This window comes from Bos grunniens, chromosome 27 (genome assembly GCF_055505025.1).
Source record: "Bos grunniens cultivar Pamir isolate PY7600 chromosome 27, Bosgru_T2T1.0, whole genome shotgun sequence".
Classification (NCBI taxonomy): domain Eukaryota; kingdom Metazoa; phylum Chordata; class Mammalia; order Artiodactyla; family Bovidae; genus Bos; species Bos grunniens.
The window spans coordinates 45,217,671-45,231,780 of NC_141191.1; the positions used below are offsets into that span (position 1 = coordinate 45,217,671).

The following is a 14,110-nucleotide window of genomic DNA, read 5'->3' on the forward strand; positions in this document are numbered from 1 at the left end:
AAGAAAATGCTTTTATTGTTTACAATTGCTGTGATTTTGAAGTCAAAGCTGAAACTCAAACCTGGTGAACTTTCCAGCCTACTTACTCTCCAGATTACCTGCAACATGCGCAGTTTCAGTGACAATAAATTCTACAAGAGTTCACACACCAATGTTTTTGTCCTAATTCCTTCCTAGTCCAGCATCAAGAATTAAAGTTCATTTCCAACAGCTTAATAGACAGCCCTTCGCAGGTGTCTCCCCAAAACCAAAACATAACATTTTCTTATCCTCAAATGTGCTTTTGTGTGATGTGTGTTCTGCTTCGGTTATTGTCATCACAGTCTCTCCATTCTGTCCTGGTTCAGAAGATGAATGTTTGTCCAGAAGGCCTTTCCTCTTTTTCTCTAACACCCCACCAGTCAGTCCAGTTTCACACTGGGCCACCAACATCCTCTTAAGACTAAGAGTTTATGGTGTCATGCTGGGATTTAAAACAATCACTTGTTACTTCTGATGCCTAGAGATAAAAAATAACCTATTATTAAAGCTTGGGGGAAGATGAGATGATTGGATGGCATCACTGACTCAAGGGATGTGAGTTTGAGCAAACTCCGGGAGATGGCGAGAGACAGGGAAACCCAGTGTGCTGCAGTCCACGGGGTCATAAAGAGTAGGACACGACTGAGCAGTTAAACAACAACAACAATAATTCAAGCCTAGAGTAAGAGACATTTGTACAATTTTGATCAATGTCAAACTGATTTTGTCTAAAGGTGTTGGTGATTACAAAAAATTTTTTTTTGCTTATTAATATTTTTAAGTTTATACAGTAAATGAAAGCTGGTTTGTTGTCATTGAAACTGCTCAGTTAGAGGTAATCAGGAGAGCAATTGGGTTGACTAATGCACCGAGTTTGGATTTCAACTTTGACTTCAGCATCATAGCAATTGTAAATCATAAAAGCACTTTTTTATTAGCCAGCCAAAACTTCCAGTCTTCATTTCTATCTTTTCAGCTCAGAAATGCACCTGTGCTTCAACCACACTAACTTGTTCAACTTCATCAAACATGCCAGCATTTTAGTGCCTGCGTGCAGAGGCTGTTCCTTTTTCCCGTGATGCCCTTCTCTAATCTCTCTGTGTCTACTGGATGCCCTTGAGCCATTCTTCAGTATTGAGGGGACAGCATCTGCCGTCTGCCTTGGCTGCCCAGACAGTGTCAGTTAAACGAGCCAATGGGTAAAGCACTTACCACAATACTTAGTTCCTAATGACCATTCAATGAATGGCAATTACTTAACATTTGTTTAAAAAGTAAAATATAATTGATTTTTGATGTACAATATTGTGTTAGTTTCAGGTGTATAGTTAAGTGATTCAGTTATATTTATCACATTGGATCCCTGGGTCAGGAATATCCTCTGGAGAAGGATACGGCAGCCCACTCCAGTACTCTTTGCCTTGGAAATCCCATGGACAAAGGAGTCTGGTGGGTTATAGTCCATGGGGTTTTAAAGACTCAGATCTGCCTGAACGACTGAACAATGACAACCACGTGTGTGTGTGTCTGTGTGTACACACACACATTTGTAGTTAGCAGGTGGTTTAGTTGCTTAGTCGTGTCCAACTCCATGGACTGTGGCCTGTCAGTCTCCTCTGTCCAAGGAATTCTCAGGCAAGAATACTGGAGTGGGCTGCCATTTCTTTCTCCAATATATGCACATTGTATAGGGCGAGAGAGAGAGAGTGAGTGTGAGTCTTTTTTTACATTTTCTTCCATTATAGGTTATTACAAGATATTGAGTATAATTCCCTGTGCGATACTGTGGATCCTTGTTGGTTATCTGTTTTTTTTTTTTTTTTTTTTTTTTTGTAGCTGTATATATATTTTAATCCCGATTAAATTTTAAAAATTTTTTCCTAATTCTTTCCCTTCTCCTTCCCCTTCCCTTTGGTAACCATAAGTTTGTTATCTGTGTAACTACTTTTGATAACATCAGTTTTCTTATCTCTGCTCCATGGATTCTGTTTACACCTGTATCATATCAGTTTGTGATACAATGAGACACTTAATCATATCTATCCGGCCTCAAGACTTGGATTTATAAGAAGGCACCATCCGCATCTTAAGTTTCTTACCTTTGGGTTTATTTCATCCCACAGCCTGGTGACTACTTACTTTTTTCTGATTAAATAAATGAATATCAAACAATATCCAAATTAAGGAAAACTCATTTTGTTATGAAATCTAATTATCAGTGTTCTTCCTTCCAATTTACCTTTACAAGGGTAGACAAAAGCATGTGCTTACAATTGCTGAAAACTTCCTCAATTTTTTCTTTTATTTTTTTTTTTTTGGTTCTGAAGCAAAGAGTATCACAATCTAAAGTTCACATTCAAATCTAGGAAAACAAAAGTCTTTAGTTTTGGAAATGTATCAATCTCTCTTTTTCCACCCTGAGTTCTTTATTCTCATTTCATTGATTTGAATTAGGTTGCATTTCCATTGCAGTTTTTAAATAACGTTTATTGAATATTTAATAGGTGCCAGATACTAAGCTCAGCACTTTGCAAGCATTGTCCGTTCAGCGTTGGCCACAATCCGATGAAGTAAATCTCACAAACTCTATTTTGCAAGGAAGACACTGAACTTTAAAGTGGCTGTGCGAATTTCCCAGGTTCATACGATATCCAAGCGACAGATGTGGACCTGAAGATGGTACCCGTGGAAGCTCAGCCCAAACTCTGAGGCATTGTTCTGTTCACTTTCCTATAGAAGGCGGTCCAAGGCCCTGGTTCTCAAAGGAGAAGGCAGGCAATCTTGCCCTTGGCGGGACATCTGGCAGTGTCTGGGCATTTTTTGGTTCCTACAACGGAGAGGGGGTGCTGCTTACAGCTCGTGGGTAGAGGCCAGAGGTCCTGATCAGGGACAGGATCCAGAGAGCCCTCCACAACCAGGTATCATCTTCACCAAAGTATCATCTTGTCCAAAGACATGTACCTAAGTCTAGAAACCTTGGTCTAAGCTAAAGGCAGAGAAACTTCTAAAAATGGGGCAGAGACTCACTCAGAGATTTCCAAATAAAGAAACAGTTAGAGAAAGGGTTGCACACAATCAAGGCTTGATGTATGTAGTAGTTGCTTTGTTTTTTGTTTGTTTGTTTGTTTTGTGGAATACAGCTCTTTGTTTTTCAGTTGCTGAGTTGGGTCGAGTTCTTTATGACCTCATGGACTGCAGTGTGCTGGGTTCCCCTGTCTTTCACCATCTCCCAGAGTTTGCTCAGATTCATGCCCACTGAGTCATTGATGCTATCTAACCATCTCATCCTCTGCCTTTCCCTTCTCCTTTTGTCTTCCATCTTTCCCAACATCAGAATCTTTTCCAATGAGTCGGATCTTCTCATCAGATGGCCAAAGTGTTGGTACTTCTACTTCAGCATCAGTCTTTCCAGTGAATATTCAGGGTTGATTTCCTATAGGATGGACTGGTTGGATCTCCTTGAAGTCCAAGGGACTCTCAAGAGTCTTATTCAACACCACAGTTCAAAAGCAACAGTTTTTCAGTGCTCAGCCTTCTTAATGGTCCAACTCTCACATCTATACATGACTACAGGAAAAACCATAGCTTTGACTATATGGACCTTTTTTGGCAAAGTGATCTCTCTGCTTTTTAATATGCTGGTCTAGGTTGGTCAGGTCCTAACCATTTCTGTCCTTTATTGTGCCCATCTTTGCATGAAATGTTCCCTTGCTTCCTAACAGAAGCAGAAGATATTAAGAAGAGGTGGAAAGAATAAACAGAAGAACTAAAAAAAAGATCTTCATGACTCAGATAACCATGATGGAGTGATCACTCACCTAGAATCAGATATCCTGGAATGTGAAGTCAAGTGGGCATTAGGAACCATCAAAGCTAGTGGAGGTGATGGAATTCCAGTTGAACTATTTCAAAACCTAAAAGATGATTCTGTAAACATGCTGAACTCAGTGTGCCAGGAAATTTGGAAAACACCACTGGCCACAGTGCTGGAAAAGGTCAGTTTTCATTCCAATCCCAAAGAAAGGCAATGCCAAAGAATGTTCAAACTACCGCACAATTACGCTCATTTCACAAGCTAGTAAAGTAATGCCCCCAATTCTCCCAGCCAGGGTTCAATAGTACATGAACCGTGACCTTCCAGATGTTCAAGCTAGATTTAGAGAAGGCAGAAGAACCAGAGATCAAATTGCTGGCATCTGTTGGATCATTGAAAAAGCAAGAGAATTCCAGAAAAACATCTGCTTCTGCTTTATTGACTATGCCAAAGCCTTTGACTGTGTGGATCCCAACAAACTGTGGAAAATTCTTCAAGAGATGGAAATACCAGACCACCTGACCTGCCTCCTGAGAATTCTGTATGCAGGTCAAGAAGCAACAGTTAGAAATGGACATGGAAAAACAGACTGGTTCCAAATTGGGAAAGGGGTACGTCAAGCTATATATTGTCACCCTGCTTATATAATTTACATGCAGAGTACATCATGCGAAATGCTGGACTGGATGAAGCACAAGCTGGAATTAAGATTGCCAGGAGAAATATCAATAACCTCAGATATGCAGATGACACCACCCTTATGGCAGAAAGCGAAGAAGAACTAAGGAGCCTCTTGAAGAAAGTGAAAGAGGAGAGTGAAAAAGTTGGCATAAAACTCAACATACAGGAAGCTAAGACCCTGGAATCTGGTCCCATCACTTCATGGGAAATAGATGGGGAAACAGTGGCTGAGTTTATTTTGGGGGGCTCCAAAATCACTGCAGATGGTGACTGCTGCCATGAAATTAAAAGATGCTTGCTCCTTTGAAGGAAAGTTATGATGAACCTAGACAGCATATTAAAAAGCAGAGACATCACTTTGCCAACAAAGGGCCATCTAGTCAAAGCTATGGTTTTTCCAGTAGTTATGTATGGATGTGAGAGTTGGACTATAAAGAAAGCTGAAAGCTGAAGAATTGATGCTTTTGAATTTTGGTGTTGTAGAAGACTCTTGAGAGTCCCTTGGACTGCAAGGAGATCCAACCAGTCCATCCTAAAGGAAATCAACCCTGAATATTCATTGGAAGGACTGATGCTGAAGCTGAAACTCTAATACTTTGGCCACCTGATGCAAAGAACTGACTTATTGGAAAAGACCCTGATGCTGGGAAAGATTGAAGGCAGGAGGAGAAGGGGATGAAAGAGGATGAGATGGTTGGATGTCATCACTGACTCATTGGATATGAGTTTTAGTAGGTTTTGGGAGTTGGTGATGGACAGGGAGGCCTGGCGTGCTGAAGTCCATGGGGTCACAAAGAGTCAGACATGACTGAGTGACTGAACTGAACTGAACTGAACTGAGGTTGGTCATAACTTTTCTTCCAAAGAGCAAGTGTTTTCTAATTTCATGACTGCAGCCACCATCTGCAGTGATTTTGCATACCATAATAACAAGGAATTGTTGATGGTAGGGTTCTTATTTCTCTTAACTTAAAACAAGAAATGGTCATCTTAAATCAGTCAGTGAAGAACAATTACAGTTGACATTTCTGTAAGGATGGTAGTTAAGCAGGGATGCTAATTTTACATATCTACTTCAAGCTTTCACACTTTCTGGGGTAATTAACTGTGGTCTTGATTATTTCAGCAAAAATCTTTTATCTTTGGTTAATTTTTCTTCATTCAAATTAACATTGAAATCGCAAGTAGTTCAGTAGTCTAATGCATTTTGTGGCTGAACGTTTGCAGTTTGCTGAGACAAGTGATTACTTGGCCTTGCCCTAATCTCAAGATCTGTGCACTGAGGGTCTTCAGATGGGCAGATGAGTGTGGAAACCCATTTTGCTGACATGCTCGGTAGATTCTCAAACTCCAGTAAAGTTCTTGATGAGGTTTTGGATTCCCCTGATGAAAGTTTATTAAATAGCATATTAAAAAGCAGAGACATTACTTTGCCAATAAAAGTCCATCTAGTCAAGGCTATGGTTTCTCCAGTGGTCATGTATGGATGTGAGAGTTGGACTATAAAAAAGCTGAGTGCCAAAGAATTGATGCTTTTGAACTGTGATATTGGAGAAGACTCTTGAGAGTCCCTTGGACTGCAAGGAGATCTACCCAGTCCATCCTAAAGGAGATCAGTCCCGGGTGTTCATTGGAAGGAATGATGTTGAAGCTGAAACCCCAATACTTTGGCCACCTGATGCAAAGAGCTAATTCATTTGAAAAGACCCTGATGCTGGGAAAGATTGAGGGCAGGAGGAGAAGGGGACGACAGAGCATGAGATGGTTGGATGGTGTCACCAGCTCGATGGACATGGGTTTGGGTAGACTCTGGGACTTGATGATGAACAGGGAGACCTGGTGTGCTGTGGTTCACGGGGTTGCAAAGAGTCAGACATGACTGAGCGACTGAAATGAACTGATAAAAGTTTTCTTGGCAAGAAGGATTTAATTAAAAAAGCATTGACATACCCACAAGTTCAGTCTTACTCACTCTGCACTGTCAGAATATTTGCCTTATGCTAAGTTGGTCAGTGTTCTTGCTGTATGTTTTAGACTTTTTCGAAGTATAGTTGATCTACAGTGTTGTGTTAATTCCTGCTGGACAATAACATGATTCAGTTATACATACATTGCATCAATTCAGTTTAGTTGCTCAGTCATGTCTGACTCTTTGGGACCCCATGGACTGTAGCACGCCAGGCTTCCCTGTCCATCACCAACTCCCGGAGCTTACTCAAACTCATGCCCATCATGTCGTTGATGCCATCCAACCATCTCATCCTCTGCCATCCCCTTCTCTTCTAACCTTCAATCTTCCCAGCATCAGGGTCTTTTCAAATGAGTCAGTTCTTTGCATCAGGTGGCCAAAGTATTGGAGTTTCAGCTTTAGCATCAATCCTTCCAATGAATATCTAGGACTGATTTCCTTTAGGATGGACTGGGTGGATCTCCTTGCAGTCCAAGGGACTTTCAAGAGTCTTCTCCAACATCACAGTTCAAAAGCATCAATTCTTCGGGGCTCAGCTTTCTTTACAGTTCAACTCTCACATCCATACATGACCACTGGGAAAACCATAGTTTTGACTAGACAACAAACCATAAGTTTGTTGGTAAAGTAATGACTCTGCTTTTTAATATGCTATCTAGTTGGGTCATAGCTTTTCTTCCAAGGAGCAAGTGTCTTTTAATTTCATGGTTGCAGTCATCATCTGCTGTGATTTCGGAGCTCAAGAAAATAAAAGTCTGTTGCTGTTCCCATTGTTTCCCCATCTATCTGCCATGAAGTGATGGGACCAGATATACATCCTTTTTAAAAATATTCCTTTCCATGATGGTTTATCACAGGATATTGTACATAGTTCTCTGTGCTACACAGTAGGACCTTGTTGTTCATGCACTCTCTGTGTAATAGTTTACAGCTATGCAGTGGTCTTTATTTTGCAGCCCAGGCTGGTTTGATGCACGCATGACCTGTCCAGCAGCACAGGGCTCTCTGCTTTGTTTAAGTCTGTTCTCACAGTCTTGACAATCTTAACTTTGGAACCATGGGACCATGTTTTCATTTTGTGCTGGGTCTCCAATTTATATAGGCGATTCTTCTGCAGCACATGCTGTTTGTTTATATTTTGTCTAGTTGAGTAAGCAGAGTATTAAGGGCCATATTCACACATTCTCCTAATGAATCAGTTAAAAGCAGAATCATTCCAATCTGAGAAAATGACACATTTTTTTCTAGAAAAAATATGAAAAGGGTAGCCTAAGGAGGGCAGAGATCAGGAGTATATGTGTCTGCAAAAGATCATCATCTCATAATGCCATTTGCAGCCGTGTGGATGGACCCAGAGATGATCACATGAAACGACAAGTCAGAGGAAGACAAGTACCATGTGATACCACTTGTATGTGGATCTAAAATACGAAGATGCAAATGGATTTGCTTCCAAAACGGAAAGTGTCTGATATACATAGACCAAACTTACAGTAACTGAAGGGGAGAAGCTGGGGAGAGGGATAAATTAGGAGGTTGGGGTTAAATAGATACGGCGTGTACTGTGCACACTACTGTGTATAAATAGATAACCAGCGAGGGCCTATTTTACAAGAGGGAGCGATACTCATGTCTTGTAACAATCTGTAAGGGAAGAGAATCTCTATGATACACACCTGAAACTAATATGATATTGAAAATCAACTAAACTTCAATTAAAAAGCCATCACTCCATTTGTTGAAATCTTTTTTGATAAATCTGTTTTAACAACACTTTTAAAACAAGAATAAAACATTTTCAAGGCTTTTTGCAGTTAAAAAAAAAAAAAAAACAAAAAACAAGGATAGAAGCCACTCAGGGAATATTTGATCTTTCTCTATTAAGATATTTTCGATTTTTTCTTCTGTCTTATATGATTGGACAGCATTGTGATTTGCTATATGTAAATAAAATTCGGGGAAATAACATGATTGCATCCTTGCCTTGTTCCTTCCCAAATGACAGATTCAAGAGTGAATAACTGTAAGTACTTAGAAAATAGTTAAATTTACCTGTGCTGTATGAAGACAGAGTTTTGTTTTTTGGCAGAAGTAAGTTTCCATTTATATACTTGTTTTGGGTAGTTTGGCTGGTATCTTCATGAGAAAAAAATGTGCCCAGTTACCCTGGAGCGGGGGTGATCAGTACCCTCGTCGGCACGTGCTGGAGAGGCTTCTCTGCAAAAGGGAAGCACTGACACGGCGTGTGCAGCCTCCCGCATTTCTCGGGACTCTCAGGGACCTAAGAGAAATCCAGACGATGCTATTTCAGCTTCCAACATTGAAAAGTTTGAAGCTCAGCATAATCTCAAATAGTGCACATTTGAACATTTCGTGGAGCTTTGAAAGTGTTGTCAAAACTATTGCTGTTGCTCTTCAGTTATTTATGAATTTATCAATAGTGCATCAGTCTCTCCTTAGTAATTCCCAGCACAAAAAATCAGCATGCTGACCTCACCCTGAGGAAAGAACAATGCAAGGTAAGGTGTGCACTGTGTCCTTCTATTCGCACACTTTAAAGACAATGTTGCACATTATTGGATCCCTTAACGACAGGTCGGAATTTCAATGGTGGAACGTGCCAGGGTAGAAAAGTACCAGCTCAATGCTGAGGAGGCTCTCCGGCTGTCATGGTGATGGGACTGCTCTTGAGTTTCTGAGAAGCCGCACAGTGAGAACGCCTCCCTTTACTTACTATCTGTTATTTTCCGGACTCGGTACCGACTGGGCTTTATTATCACAGCTGCTCCTGTGCAGGATGGGACTCTGGTTTTTGCTATGGACAAGTCAGCCCCACACTTCCTGGCAGGAGACAGCAGCCACTGTATTCTACCTGTGGACTGGAAGATGAGGGACTAAGACGGGGCTTCAGAATGGGATGTGGCTTGTCTGTTCCACACGTCTGGGGTCACAACTGGGAGACTGAGGTGTCTGGGAGCACGTTGAATGTCTGGAGTAGAACTAACAGGGCTAGTGATCTTGAGACAGAAGAACAGACCTGGAGGAATAACACTCCCTGGTCTCACAGTACATCACAGAGCAGTAAGCAAAGCAGTGGGGCCCTGGCATGAAATGGACATGTACATTCATGGAGCAAAACAGTGAGCCCTGAAATAGACCCACACATCTGTGGTCAGCTCGTCTTTGGTAAGGATATCCAGCCTACAGAATGGGGAAATGATTGTTTCTTTAATAAAGAGCAGAAATGGAGACACAGATGTAGAGAACAAGGCATGATTGCCAAGGGGGCAGGGGAGGGGCGTGGGAAATCGGGATTGACGTGTATGTAACAGTGACACGATGTTTAAAATACGAAACCAATGAGAACCTGCTGTGCAGCACGGGGAACTCTAGGCAATGCTCTGGTGACCGGAATGGGAAGGAAATCCAAAAAAGAGGGAGATTTATGTGTACGTAGAGCTGACCCACCTTGCTGTGCAGCAGAAACTGACCCAACACTGTAAAGCAAGTATACTCCCAAAAAAAGTAGAAACTAAAGGGTTCTTGGAAAACTGCATACCCAGATGCAAAACAATGAAATTGGAGCCTTATCTCACCCTATAGACAAAAATTAAGGTGAATTAAAGAGTTAAATAAAAGGCCTGAAATCGTCAAACCTCTAGAAGGAAACAAAGAAGGCAGCTTTTTAACAATGATGTGTGTGTCGGGGGGGCTCCTAAGTGGCTTCACTGCTCACAGGAGACGGAGCTGTGCTGGGACATCAGGGAACTCACAGACAACCTCCCCTCTAGGCCGAGGCTCTCTCTGGCTGATGCACCCCTTCCAAGAAGGGGCGCCCAAGAGAGACAGGTGTGGCTTTGCAACTCTGCTGACGTCTCCTGGAGAGACGGGCATCACTTCTGAGGTGAAGGGCTCCCAGCACTCACGGCCTCGCTTCAGCTGAGGGGACCTCACTGCCCATCTTCATGGGAGGTCTGACGAAGAGTCTGCAGTCTCCCTTGAAAACCTCCAGAGCAAGGAATTCATTCCCATTGTAGAGCTGAAGAAGTGGAGATTAAGGAGGTGGAATAATTTGCCCAAGTTCACAGTGCAAGTAAGTGAGAAGACCAGGATCTAAACCCCGAAGCTTGGGTTTCCTGAAGCACAATGCCGGCCAGTTTAGAGAGACTTCTCTGTCATACAGAGGGAGATAAGTCAGGAAGAGAAAAGCAAATCTGTGTATTAATGCAGATATGTGGAACCTGGGGTGTCCCAGGTGGCACTCCTGGTAAAGAATTCACATGCCAGTGCAAGAGACACAAGAGACATGGGTTCAAAACCTGGGTCAGGAAGATCCCTGGAGGAGGGCGTGGCAGCCCACTCCAGCATTCTCGCCTGGAGAATCCCATGGACAGAGGAGCCTGGTGGGCTGCAGTCCATAGAGTCGGCCGTGACTGAAGCGACTTAGCACAATGCATGTGGAATCTAGAAAAGTGGTGCAGATGACCCTATTTGTAAAGCAGAAACAGGGGCATAAGCAGGGAGCACAAACATGTGGACGCCAGGGGAGGAAAGGAGGGTGCATGGATTGTTGAGCTGGGCTGACGCGTATGCGTGTTAACACACGAGCACCCAGGGTAACACAGGGAACTGGTGAGCGCCCACGGTGAAGCTTAGGGACGCTGCTTACTGCTCGGTGGTGGCCTCGGTGGGAAGGAGACCCAAAAGAGAGGCTGTATATGTGAATGTGTCAATGATTCACTTCGCTGTACCCAGGAAACTAACGCAACACTGTAAAGCAAATGTACTCCCCGATTCTTGTTTTAATTAGGGCCTTCTCTTTCTATTATACATCCTAGTCTTGATTGTGTGCAGTTACTCGTGTCATTTTAGTTTTCTGCCTCCCTCTTTGGCACTTCATGAAAGGCAAGGACTGTGTTCTTTTTCTTCCTTATCTCCCCAAAGCTGAGATTAAGAGCTCAATAAATATTTATTGAACACAGGAAGGAGTGGAATTTTAATGTCATCAAGCTTGGTTGGAACCTACACTGATTGGTTCTGAAGATGATGTGTGGTCATTATGCCTTTTCCAGGTGATTGGTGATTGTTAGATTTTTCTTCCATTAGCAAAGCAAATGATTGACTAGAGTCACCTTGATTACATTGGAATGCTAAATGCTGAGACCTGCCTGGTTCTGGAAAACAGAGTCTTCAGAGAACAAGTTTGTATAGTTAATGAACCATTGCATCAGCTTAATACAGGACTACCAAACTGTTGTCACATTTTATGAAGACTTAAAACTTTATTATATGGTTTTGTTAACCTATTTATATAGAAAATAGAGTGAAATGCTTCTTTTGATGCATATACTCTTAAATACGTGGGAATTCTGCCTTACAAGTTATCCTATCAGAACACAGTGAGAATTTTCATGTACAAATGAAATTTGCATACAAATTTCATACAAACTGTGCACAAACTGAATTTCAAATTGTATAAAAATTGAAAACCAAACAAGTCAGCTTAATTTGGGTGGCTTTCAGGAATAGCACTGGTTTCCAAAACATCTCTAACCAGTCTTATCAAAATATGCGTCTTCAAGATCTCATGTTTTCCGTTGACATAATTGTAGGTGTAGGTTGCATGGAGCTTAAATGAGTCATCAGCAGGTTTTTCATTTAATTAAAAATCTAACTTAAGTTTTGTTGTATTTATGTTGAACATACAGGCTTATGTGTTTAGTCTTAATTTAGGAAAAATGTTTCTGGTTTTACTACTGACCAAAAATATATTTTTCCAGTAATCAGTCAGCTTAATATATTTAAAAAATTAGCACTCTAAAGGACACAGTTAATAAAACAGGAAATAGAGCTGTATTTTATGATCCAAAATAATTGAATGGAGTTAACCAACAGAGTTCAATTTCCTGATACTTAGAAATTTAAAATCTAATAGAAAAGACAAATGAAATTCTTGGTGTGTATTAAATAAAACTTTAAGAGTATAAGCATATAAATGAAATTGTGTGTGTGTGTGTGAAGTGGGATATGTTTAAAAATTGAACAATGAGTGTTGTGTATGTGCGTGTAATTGACAGAAAACAGCCATGATATATGCTCTGAACACACCTACTCAGATAACGTTGGTTCTGAAAACAGTTTTGAGGAGTTAAGCCTAATAATTAGAATCCCAAGATTTCTAAAGAAGCACAGACATGATATATCAGAAAAAGTGAAAAAGGCTGGGGAATAGGAATGCTAAAACAAACTGAGTGAATTAATCGGTAGAGTGTCTCTCAAGGTTGTTTCTGGAAGGATGTCCATTTTTCAGATCTTCATGGTGGGACTAAAAACACTCGATTCTCTTCCCCGCCCCCCTTTCATCGGAGGCTAGCAAAAGAAAAGCTCCTAGAAGTTTGAATAGTTTAGCTTGCATGTCAAGCTGTACAGATACTAACCTCAAACCGTAATATCACGAAGTCAACAGTGGTCCTGCGCTTTTCAGTTGGTTTCATAACAAAATCAGTACTGGGATTTGGTTTTAAAGAAAACCTATCTTTCAAGTTCATCAGTGTGGTTCAGAGTATGGTGCTCAGCTGTGAATTGTTTCCTTTGGCAAGCTTGGCTGTGTGTTTTGGGTGGCCACCTACAAGTTAGTCATTTAATCCCTATTTTCCAGTATTGAGAAAGGTGATTTTTTAACACCCAAGGTAGGCAACGTGCTTAGGGGTGGACAAAGGAAGGAAAAAAAAAATAGCCCTTTTGTATGGAAATCAAGAACTGAAAAATAAGTATGCCATTATCTCTAGACAGTCATAAATTCTAATGAGAGATATTCTGGAGAAGGACAGAGATTTGATAAGAAATATATTTTGTTTTGTGTGAACCATTAAAATAATTGTCATCAGATGCATGAATAAAACTTTACATTTAAAACATTCTTTCATTGTCCAGGGTTTGTGGATCTGATCCCAGCATCTATTATGATGTTGAAATTCACTGGCCAGATATTGCATCAGGGAGTAGAAGCAGGGGTGGGCCGCCTCTAACACTGTCCCTGTCCCTGAGACTGGTTGGAATGGAGACTTCGCCCTCCATAAGGAGCCCAGATTGAGCCATGGCACTTAAATCCAAACCACTTTGCAGATTTTCCTGGAAATGATTTAGAGTGATTATTACTTGATTAGAGTGGTTCGTCGTGACAACTTCAATCACATTTCCTCCCAATTTGTGGCAGACTTGGAAAGTTTATCATCCTTCTGGTAGGGCAGGTGCATCCAAATATTTTCCCCACGGACTAAAAAAAAAAAAAAGAGAGAGACTGATCAGTTTGTTAAACTGCTTTCTTCTCTGGAGTTTTCACTAAGCCCTTCAAAGTTTCTGTACAGTGCCTATCCAACTATTGTATATTGTGGACAGTGGCTAAATCTTAAACAAATTTGCCATTTAAAAATTAAAATGCTTTCACCAGGTGACTTTAAAATGCTGAGTAAGGAGAATAGGAGCAAACGTGCTCTCCAGCTCTCTGATTTTTTTCTGATTTTTTTTCTTTTTTTTTTTTTTCTGCTTATTCTGTCCTTGCAAAGTCAAAAAGCTGAGTCATATCACACTGCTTCTAAATACGAGGGAACACACTGGTTTATGTG

General features: G+C 41.0%; 1 protein-coding gene across 2 annotated transcripts in view; it reads left to right on the forward strand.

Annotated features, from left to right (window-relative positions):
- The window catches only part of ZNF385D (zinc finger protein 385D), a 1,003,514-nt gene that overhangs the window by 122,809 nt on the left and 866,595 nt on the right, over positions 1-14,110 (forward strand). The window lies entirely within an intron of this gene.